Source organism: Blastomyces gilchristii (genome assembly GCF_000003855.2).
Source record: "Blastomyces gilchristii SLH14081 genomic scaffold supercont1.1, whole genome shotgun sequence".
In the NCBI taxonomy this organism is placed as follows: Eukaryota; Fungi; Ascomycota; class Eurotiomycetes; order Onygenales; family Ajellomycetaceae; genus Blastomyces; species Blastomyces gilchristii.
In genome coordinates, this window is record NW_003101682.1 from 2,542,525 (window position 1) to 2,555,097 (window position 12,573).

At 31.5% G+C, this 12,573-nt stretch overlaps 1 pseudogene across 1 annotated transcript; it reads left to right on the forward strand.

Moving 5' to 3' along the window:
* Positions 1 to 11,777: 11,777 nt before the first annotated feature.
* Positions 11,778 to 11,866, forward strand: BDBG_16098 (annotated as a pseudogene). The gene has a single exon. The product of its transcript is annotated as a tRNA-OTHER (tRNA).
* Positions 11,867 to 12,573: the final 707 nt, after the last annotated feature.

Here is a 12,573-nt window from a genome sequence, read left to right on the forward strand (position 1 = left end):
ATATTATCAGATTGAATATAAACTGACAGATAGACAGTTAACAGAATTTCAACAAGTCTTAAGTTCTGTCATATTTCTATATAGAAAAGTAAAGTGATTATAAATAACTGATAAAAAGATAAATCTCACAGATCTGAAGTGATATTCATTCTTATAAATATGAAATGAGTTTTTTAAATGAATCTTACACAACTTTGAGAAAGTAAATATATGAGATAAGTATTATAAATACTTCACTGAGTGTAGATAAGTAAGTGATCTTATATTATACTTTACACACTTCAGCTTACACTATCTTGTATTGAATCAAGAGCTCTTAACATCTTTCTATTTATAGATCTTTATTCATGATCTTACATCTGAGTTGAGAGTAGAATGAAAATACTTAATCTTGTAATTAGATACAGTGAAAGACACATACAATATTCTCATTATATAGAAATAAGTGAGTTAATTATAACAGAAAGTACTGCAATGAAGTATATCTCAGCAGAGAACAGATAATCAGACTTCTATGACACAAGTTATATATCTGAATGCAATGAATCTAGACTTGAATATTATTACTAAAGCACTGAATTCTCTGAAAAAAATATTCTCTGAGTGAAAATCTTGATATTATAAGCATCAAGCTTGCTTCAACTGCAGATGTTAAAATCATGATACAAAGAATTACACACAGTGTGCACAGTCAAGAGAAACAAGAGAGTTAAAAAACTAACAGAATCAGTGAGCTCAGAGACACTCACTGATATTCTATAAAAAGTCTTCAAAGTGAAAGAGATATCTGTGTTAGATAATTCTCTGAATTTTATAAATATCAAGAGAAAGTAGACTTCTGAATAAGATACAGGCAAGGATGAAGAAGCAGACACTTATCTCAATATCTTAAGATCTGAAATATTAATGTATAGAGAGCACTTGAATAAGAATTGAGAGATGGCTGTAAAGATGTTAGTGAACACAGAAGCTTCTATATAATATATTAATAATTATATGATCTGAAGACTAAAAGAGGTCTGTCAAGTGAAGAATCTCTGATATATAAGATTGTCTAATAACTGATATTCAGTATCATCTGCATGAGTAAGAGTTTCCTTGCACTTTGAAGAATGATCTTGCTATATTTGAGTGTGAGAGCTGCAGAATGTGAAATACAATCTTATTCTCAGATTTGATTGATTTTAAAGGTTCAATCTGCAGATTCAATGACATACATATTATATACAGTTAACTGATAGAAAGAAAACAGTTTATATAATTCTATTAACTGATATGAGAAGAATATTTCACATCTCTGATATAGAAGAATTAAATCTGCTTATATATTAATAAGTAAAGAGAACAATTTACAAGACCTCATCTGAAAACATTCTGTATGTCATACAGGACTCAGAAGTAGAGAAAACCAAGATAAAGAATATACAGAAGAATAAGTGTATGAAGAAACTTCTGAAGAAGCATGAGAAGGTCTTTTGAACAGATCTTTCACTGAAATTGCTGCTGAAACAAGGATTTGTACATGAGATTGACACAGAGAATGTAAAATCAGTCAATCAAAATGCATACTCTCTGTTGCAAATGCATTTCAAAGAACAGAAGTGTCAGATCACAGACCTTCTAGAATATGATCTTATATGACTCTTATCAAGCACATGAAGCTTCTCAGTTCTATTCATGAAAAAGACAGATGAGAAGTGACAGATATGTATCAATTATTGAGCACTTAATAAGCTTACAATTAAGAATAGATACTCATTATCACAGATTCAACAACAGTTGAATACAGTCAGAAACACTCAATATCTATTGAAGATTAATCTTCTCTCAGAATATTAACAGATCTGTGTAGATGAACTATCAGTATCATAAATCATGTTTAATATACAATGAGAGAAGTTTGAATTCCTGATAATATCATTCAGTCTGATAAATATACTTACTATTTTTCAAATAATGATGAATACAATTCTTTATAAATAGAATAAAATCTCATATCTTGTATATCTGAATAACATTTTAGTCTTTTTAAACTCATACAATAAATATCTGAAGTATCTTGATGAAGTGCTTACAACTCTGACAGAGTATAAGCTCTATGTTAAATCAATAAAGTATATATTTAAAATGAAAGAGTTGAAGTTTATAGAACATGTAGTAAGTGATAACTGATATATGTCATCTCAGAGAAATTGAATGTTATAGTGAATTAACTGTGACTGAGAAATATACATTATATATAACAGTTTCTTAAGTTGATCTCATATTACTGTAGATTTATCAAGAATTTCATATGAATATCTGTATCACTCTCAGATCTCTTAAGAGAAATGAATACAAATCTATGAAAGAAGAAGTTTTATTCAATCATCTGAAATACTGTATGTGAAGAGGTCTTTCTCACACTGAGAGAATACATAATAACATTCTCAGTGCTTATTCAATCAGATTATAATAAATCTTTCTACATTAAGACAGATGCATTTGAATGAGTTATCAGAGACACTCTTCTGCAGATGAGTAAGAACAGTAAGCTGCATCTGATAATATATAATAATAGAAAACTATCAGATACCTAGCTCAATTACTCAGTGTATGAAAAGAAATTACTAGTAATTAAGCATGCACTGATGTTATGAGATAGATATATCAATAACAAGTATATAATAACAGTGATCATAGATTATGAAAGTCTTGTCTATCTATAATCAACAATGAAATCTTTCAATTATCTAGTATATTGAATCTCAGAGTTTCAAGTGTACAATCTTTATATTAAATACTGAAAGAAATCAGATGCAGTGATATCTGATGCAATCAGTTACAGATCTGATTTTATAAATGAGAGTTCTGTGAATCAGATATAAGAAAAGTTTGTGTTAAATATACTGAGAGAATACAAGAAATCAGAATGAGTGAATATAATAATCTCTTACTTAAGAAACAGTAAGATATCAGATGATAAGTATCTTATAAAAGTAGTAGAAGAGATGCTTCTGAACTTCAAGCTAGGGAAATTGAAAAATGATGTTATACTTTATCACAATCTAGAATATGTAAAAGCTCTCTATCTAGAACATTTATTTACACATGACTTGATGATTCAAATATACAAGGAATTCAGTCACTTAGAAAGCTCTGAACTTATGAGCATACTTGAATCAAGAGTATACTGATTAAGCATGACTGAGAATATTCTGATATATACTCACAAGTGCCTGAATTATCAGGTTGTGAAAGAATCTAAGAAAGAGTTAGAATATGAGAAAGTACAATATCAGATAGAATGTACAATACAACTGTTTTGTGGCGGGCTGCGCCCGATCAATCATATAGACTATTCCATTACACTTCATAGATTCTTCCGCTTCACTCTCAAACACATACACTCCGATTCTCGGCCATTCTCAATCACTGATCCTCGGCCGCCACAAATGCGTATAGATTCTTCCGCCCCGAAGCTCCACTGTGTACATCATCACATACATGTATAAATATCCATCTCAATCACTGATTTCTACACTTTCTCTTTCTTTCCTTCTCTAATGTTTTTCTCTTTGTTATATAAGACCGATAATATTATACTGATCTATTCAGTGTAGGCCTCTTACACTAGAAAAACATTCATCATCTTCTCATTAGAAACAATTATTCATTAAGAGATATTCAAACATGTAACAACATGTAAGAAATAGAGAAACAGTCAACAGTTAAGCAGACACTGAGTTCTCAGATAGAAGCTTGCTCACCAGTCACTCTGGCTCTGCAACAAGATCTTACAAAGAGAGTAAGATCTTACAAGAGAATATCAGTAAAAGACCTGAGAGTTCTGACACTCAGACATATGAGATATTCATACAATTACACATTCAATGATTGATAACCATGTCTAACAATAATATGAGAGAACTCTTAAACACAAGCATAGAAGTGATATCACAGTGACTTCAAGCAATGTTGAAATTACAACAACAACAGATAGCAGATATGCACACAACTCAGTAACTTTAATACAAAGAGATTCAATGATTAACTCATACAATTTCAACATCTACAGAATTGAATACAAAAACACTGAAAGAATGCTTAGATACTTCTGCATATTTCAATACTTTTAATCTCACTCTCTACTTATTATAGAGGATGGAAATGCTTGTGAAACTGAGTGTAGATGAAGATATCATCAGTTCATTAATCAATCAAGATTGATATATCAATGAATAATTGAAGAATTGTGTGTAACAGAAGTTTCATTCATGAATGAAAGCATGTCAATCAGTGTTGCAAATATCTGATAACATTATCAAACATCTTGATATTCTGTTCTGAGACACTGTCATGCAACAGAAAGCATTAGATTGATTACAGAGTATCTGACAGAGAAACACTTCTCTTACAACATTCATTCCTGACTTCAATATCAAGATTCTAGAAGCAGGTGATCAATCTTGAAAGAATTGAATAAAGATTAACATGCTCAAGAAGACATTGACTTTTGAACTCTTACAGACCCTTATAAGCATAGACAAAGACCAGACTTATGAAGGCTTCTGCATACAGCTCTGGACATTGAATGACCATCTTATCAAGCTCAAGAGTATACAGAACAGTGGCAGAAGATATTACATTTCAGTCACTCACACACCTGCACTGAAGAATAACAACAATGATGCAGATGCTATGAACTGAGTAGACTTAAATGTCTATATATAAGCAAGAATCTTCATCATCTGAACAGGCTTCTAAGTCTCTGAGATCACTTCTGAAGAAGTCGCTGATCAACATCAATATAAAGTGTGCATCAACTGTAACTGATCAGAACATATTGCTTTCAACTGCTGATTAATCTATGTGTCTTCACACTTGAGAGAAAGATCAGTGTCTTCTCATTTAAAGAATGAATCAGCATCTGTTCACATCAATCACATTACATTAGAGAAAGATTCAGAAGATAACTATGAGAATGTCTCAGTGAGACAGAGAAAAGATTAGCTTCTGTTCAAATTCACAAACAGAAGCTTGAAGAGATCAGATAATAACAATTTGAAGAGAAAATAGCAATGAATATAATTCTTATATCTACTGTGATTAATAACATGTATAATATGAAAGCCATGATAGACAGCAGTCTATACTCCTATACAATGATAAAATCTTCAGTTGTAAGACATTATAATCTTCAGCATATTCTCTTATCAAAACCCTGACTTCTCACAGAATTTGATGATTCAAAAGATATTTGTACTCATTACATGATGAAGCTAATCATAGATGTGAAAGAACATCAATGTGAAGATATCTACACATATGAAGTTGATAATCTTGATTATGATCTTATGTTAGAACTTGCCTGGCTATCTGAACAAGGCATCTTATTAAATGCTTGAAACAGAAGCTTGATATTCTCTAACAATGATAGAATTCACAAAGATGATATTTATAAGATCATGAATCTGACATAGATCTCTGTCAACACATATAAAATGCTCTGAAAAAGAAGTTACTGACAGCAGAATCATGTAACAATCTATTTCATCAGTCTGATCAATATTAAAAAGACTCTAGAAAAGTTATTCTGTGTTACAATAATAGATTCTTGTACAAAACTTCCTCAATAATATCATGAATATCTAGATGTCTTTCAATAAGATAATATTATGAACATACTTTTCTTATGAGATTCTGGAGTGAATCACAGTATTAAGTTAGAGAAAAAGAATGATAAGAACTCTGAACTGTCATGAGACTCTCTTTATAACATGTTCTGAGATGAACTTCTTCTTCTTCAAAAGACACTCAATGATCTGTTGAATAAAGAATTCATACACATTAGCAACTCTTTCATCACAGCCTCTATTCTCTTTGCAAAGAAACCAGGTGAAGGACTTCAGTTCTGTGTGAATTATCAAAAATTAAACAGATTAACAAAGAAAGACTGTTATTCTTTATCTCTTATCAATGAAACTCTAGCTTACATTGAACAAGCTTAATAGTTTATAAAGTTAGATATCATCACTGTGTTTCATAAGATCTGTATTACTGAAGAAGATGAGTGACTTACAGCATTCTGAACATAATATGATCTCTTTGAATGAGTAGTTATATTCTTTGAACTGATCAATGCTCTCAGTACATTTCAGAAGTATATCAACTGAGCACTCTGAGACTTGATTGATGAATTTGCATCTGCTTATCTAGATGACATTCTCATCTTCACTAATGAATTCAGAAAGAAATATCAAGAGCATGTGCGAAGAGTATTACAATAACTATGAGAAGCAGAACTATCAATTGATATTGATAAGTGTGATTTCAAAGTCAAGAGTACTAAATACTTAGATTTCATCATAGAAGCTGGCAAGAGAATTCAAATGAATTCTGAGAAGGTCTCTGCTATTCTTGAATAAGAGGCCTCACACACTGTGAAAGATATATGAAGCTTTATCAGATTTGCTAACTTCTAACAGTGATTTATACAAAACTTCTCAGATATCATGAGATCACTTACAGAACTCACTAAGAAAGACTCAGTATTTCAATGATCAGTGAACACTGAAGCTGTATTTACACAGATGAAGAAGATATTCATTAATATCTCTCTGCTAATAATATTCAATTCTGATTATAAGACAGTTGTTGAAGCTGATTTCTCTGACTATGTAACAGAAGAAGTGATATTGTAATATGATGATGAAGATGTTCTATAATCATGTGTCTTCATATCTAAGAAACTGAGTTCTGCTGAATGCAATTATGAGATCTATGATAAGAAACTCCTTGCAATCATACACTGTTTAGAAGAATGAGACTCTGAACTCTGAAGCGCCTTCAAATTTGAGATAGTCACAGATCATAAGAATCTCAAATACTTCACAACTACTCATAAACTCACTGAATAACAGATGTGATGATCTGAGTTATTAAGCTGCTTTCATTTTATAATACACTACTGTTCTGACAGTCAGAACTCAATGATAAATACTCTCTTGTAACAAGAGCAAGATATATTATTCAATGTAACAGATACTCATTGAATGAACTGAGAGCATCAGCTCTTAAATCTGAAGATACTAGTTGATCAAGATGAAACAGCTCACAGCACTATACATGCTTCTCTGATTAGAACTGTCACTGATATCTCAACTTCTTTCAAACTTATATTAGATGAGCTATGATATACAGCAGCTTAAACTGATGAACTTCTTCAAGCATTCACTGAAGTAGTATAACAAGAAGCATTCTGATTTTCCTCAGAATTATGTGTAAGAATCAATATCTCAGAATGTTCAATCAATGATAATAACACTCTACAATTCTATAAACAACACTGAGTCTCTCACTCTGAACTCTTACACACCTGGATAATACAAGAGATGCATGATTCATGTATGACTGATTATTCAGACTGTGAACAACTGTATAGAATAATCTCTCAAGAGTTCTATTAATCTGAGATATTAAACAGTATCAGACACTTTGTCTGAAACTGCAATCACTGTTCTTTTATTATCTTATGAAAGAACTGTATAAAAGATTTACTGAAATCACTCAATATTTCTGATAGAATCTGATGAGATATAGTAATTGACTTCACTGTTAATCTATCTAAGAGTAAGAGTTGTAGAAACATTCTGATCATCATTGACTGACTAAGTAAAGATATAATATTAAAATCTTGTAATAAGATGAATACTGAACAAGTCACTGAAGCCTTCTTACAGAGTTTATTCTATTGAATATATGAGTTACTGAGATCAATAGTATCAGATCAGAGCTATTAATTTATAAGTGCTCTCTGAACAAGAATCTGTCAAGTTCTCAAGATTATATACTATCTGTTAACTATCTATCACTCTGAGACTGATGATGCATCAGAACAGATAATTCAGACTGTAAAGAACTATCTCTATAAGTTCTATAATCACTTATAAGATGATTGACATGACCTGCTTCTACACACAGAGATTGCTATTAATGAATGAGATGTTATTTCAACAGACATAAGTCTGTTCTTTCTTACATATGATTATCAAATGAAGGTGTTGAATCTTCTAGAGATCACACAGTTCACACTGAACTCTCACAGTTTAATTTAGATCACTGACAATATAGTAATAAAGCTCTGATATGTCTGTGATTGAGCAGAGGTCTTCATAGCAACTACAAAACAAGATCAAGAGAATCAAATCAATGTTCACTGAGATCTCACTGAACAATATAAGATAGAAGATTGAATATGATTGAATCTTAAGAATATACAAATCACATATTCATTTCATACACTAGATTACTGCTATATCAGGTATAAAGTGATAGAAGTTCTAGATAGTTATAACTACTGTCTTAACATATTATCAGAGATTCATGATATATTTTATACAAGCTTGCTCTGCTATGCTATCACTGATCTGTTCTCTTCTCAACTGACTTCTGACTGACAGTCACCAGACATTATAGAAGAAGATAATGAGCTTGAGTGAGAGATTGAGAATATTCTTGATAAGAGATCTCACAGTTACAGTTAGTAATATCTCATGAAATAAGTCAGCTATAATTAACTGATCTGAACTCTGAGTTCTGTGTTATTTAAAACAGCAGTTCTTGACTGATGAGAACTGCTTCTGAAAGAAAGAGACTAATGTGACAGGCTGCACCTGATCAATCATATAGACTATTCTGTTACACTTCATAGATTCTTTCACTTCACTCTCGAACACATACGCTCTGATTCTCAGTCATTCTCAATCACCGATTCTCAGTTATCATGAACATGTATAGATTCTTTCACCCTGAAGCTTCACTGTGTATGTCATCACATACATGTATAAATATTCACTCTGATCACTGATTTCTACACTTTCTCTTTCTTTCCTTCTCTAATGGTTTTCTCTTTGTTATATAAGACCTATAATATTATACTGATCTATTCGGCGTAGGCCTCTTACATATTTAAACAATAAAGAATGAATCTCATAGATATATTATCACAAACATCAAATGAAAATTATTGAATAATCACTGCTATTGACTACACTACTGACTGATCAGTTGTGAAAGCAGTTTCAGAGATGATAGAGAAGATGATAATAAAGTTTCTATATAATGAGATCTATGTCAACTATGAAATACTGTGCAAGATTCTAACTGATAATGATGTAAACCTTGTAGAAGAAGTGATGAGGCATTTTATAAGTCAGTTACAGACAAGACATCATAGAATAACATCATATCATATATAAATAAATAGGAAGATGAAATGCTTGAATGAAATCTTGAGTAATATGTTAATGAAATATCTAGTGAGTAAGTCTATAAGACTATGAAATGAATATCTTGAACAGGCACTAATAGTCACATAGATTCAACAGCATGCAGTCTTTAAGTATTCATTATTCTATCTGTTATATGAATGATATTCATGCATTCTGAAGAATGCTTTGAAAAAGAAGAGAGAGAAAAGAACAGTTGTGAATACAACAGTTACAGACACAGCAGTTCTAGACATGAAATCAAGATTGAAATAGATCAGTCACACACATGCAAAAGCTAATAAGTTACTTCTGAACTGAGCAATTCAGTTGAAAAGAATACAAGACTCACTAGTTAAGAAATCAAGTCTCAAGATGAGAATATGAGTTCTTGCATATAATGAGAGTTCTGAGAGATTTCAATCTAGATGGTTTGAGTTATATAAAATACTTAAATCACACTCTCTGAGAACATACACATTGAAAGAATCAGAGAGACAGATCTTATACAACTTAATAAATAATTCATATCTTATGAAAATAAAGATATAAGACTTAAGTGAATTATGATTATCTACAGCACTATTATCAGTATTGAAAAAGAAGAGACTTATAATTGAAAAGTCTCACAAAGTAAGAGAAATCATAGACATTTACAAATCAGATGATCTTACTTATTTCAATCTTTTCATAATTATAAGAAAAGAATGAGAAGGAATGAAGAAATCAGATAAATATTACACTTTAATAAGTGATGAGACTGTAGCCAGTTGTATGATAATGCATCACAGATAGTAGATATAATACAGTAAAGAGTGATCTCAGAGCAGTCGACTTGCACATGAGTCAGATCACAGAAGGAAAAGAGATTCAGAGTTGAATTTAACTATTTATATCAGTTTAATCACAGAGACAACAGAGAATGAAGTATCTGAAACATTCACAGTGTAAGAGGCCTACGCCGAATAGATCGGTATTATATTGATAGGTCTTATATAACAAAGAGAAAAATGTTAGAGAAGGAAAAGAAAGAGAAAGTGTGAGAATCAGTGATTAAAGTGGATATTTATATGTGTATGTGATGATGTATGCAGTGAAGCTTTGAAGTGGAAGAATCTATACACATTCATAGCGGCTGAGGATCAGTGATTGAGAATGAAGCAGTTGAAATCTGTGAAGTGTAACAGAATGATCTATATGATTGATCAGGCGCAGCCCGCTACATTAGCTCTCTCTTTTCAGAAGCAGTTCTCATCAGTCAAGAGCCTCTGTTTCAGATAATGCAGAACTTGGAGTTCAGATCAGACAATTATACCTGACTCATTTCACAAGATATTATCAGTCACAGTTGTGAGGTCTCTTATTGAGAATATTCTCAATCTCTCACTCAAGCTCATTATCTTCTTCTATGATATCTGGTAACTGTCAGTTGAAAGTCAGTTGAGAAGAGAATGAGTCAGTGATAGCACAGCAGAGCAAGCTTGTATGAAAGATATCATGAATCTCTGATGATATGTCAAGACAGTAGTTATAACTATCTAGAACTTCTATCACTTTATACTTAATATGATGATAATTCAGTGTATAAGATGAATGTGTGATCTGTATATTCTTAAGATTCAATTATATCAGATCTTCTATCATATATTATTCAGCAGAGTCTCAGTAAATATTGATTTAATCTTCTTAATTCTGTTTAGTGCTTGTCATGAAGGCTTCTGCTTAATCACAGATATCTCAGAGTTTCATTACTATATTATCAGTGATCTGAATCAGACTACACAGATTCAGTGTGAAATATGTAATTTCTAGAAGATTCAGTACTTTTATGTGATATCTGTATGTGAGAAAGAATGAGCTTATATCTGTTGAAATAGTATCTCAATTATTGATAGTGATCTCTGTGTGTAGAAGAAGATCATGTCAATTGTCTTATAAGTAGTTACAGAACTTATAAAGATAATTCTTCACAGTCTGAATTATTTATTCTGATATATCATCAGTTTCAGAGTGATAGACAGTTAACAGACAGTGTATAATCTTGAGAACTTGACAGATTCTTATTCAGAGAGCACTTATAAATTAACAGCTCTGATCTGATACTATAGATTTTAGTAATTCATATATCTAATAGAATGAGCTCTGAAGAAAAGCTTCAGTGACTTGTTCAGTATTTATTTTATTACAAGGTTTCAATATTATATCTTTGCTTAACTGATTCATGATGATCAGAATGTTTCTATAACTCTTACTCTCAGAGAGATTAATAGCAAAGTTAATTATCATATCTTATCAGATTCTATCAGAGATATCAAGCAGTTTCTGCAGATCTTTTCTACAGTTCTTTCACAAGATAATGAAAGAATAATAGTTACAGTTTCAGATAAAGTATCTGATGTTATTTAATATCTCAGATCAGTAGAATTCTTGAGAGATCATTCTATACAGTTGTTCACAGTCTGAATAATCAGTTATATACAAATGATGCATCTCTTGCATTATCTGAGTATATAAGAATTTGAAGTGAGAGCCCCGGTGGCCGAATGGTTAATGCGGCCACCCGGTAGCGCCTTGGCGTGGGAAACCAAGGCGCGTGGGTTCGAAACCCGCAGGGGATACATTAAATCCGGAACTCAAGCACCTCAGGTTTCTAATAAATACAGAGGTGTACAAATCACTTCAATGAATCGCTCTATGTTTCTGAGCTGTGAAGTTATTATCGCATGTATCTAATTGTCACTTCTTTGTATTTTCCTATGTTCTTGTTATCTTGGTGTGGTCTCAACACCTGTATTTCCTCCTGTATAATCAACACTTGACCTGTATTTAACATCACGCAAGGACTCATTATAAGCGCCGCTTGCATATGAGTATAATGAAAGAATAATAATAATAATAATAATAATAATGATTTGAAGTGAGAGACTCAGCATTATTCACAGAATTGTAGAGTATTATTATCATTGATTGAACATTCTGAGATGTCAGTTTTTATATGTAGTTCTGGGAAGAATCAGAGTGTTTCTTGATATACTACTTCAGTAAGTGCTTGAAGAAGTTCATCACTTTAAGCTGTTACATGCTATAATTTATCTAGTATAGATTTGAGAGAAGTTGAGATATCAGTATCAGTGTCAGTATCAGTGTCAGTTTGAAGAGAGAGTGTTCTAATCAGAGAAGTGTATATAGTGTTATAAGTTGTTCTATCTTGATCAACTAATATCTTCAGATCTAGAAGCTGATGTTCTCAGTTCATTTAACAGGTATCTGCTATATTGAAAGACATATCTTACTCTTATTATAAGAGAACATCTGTCATTGAGTT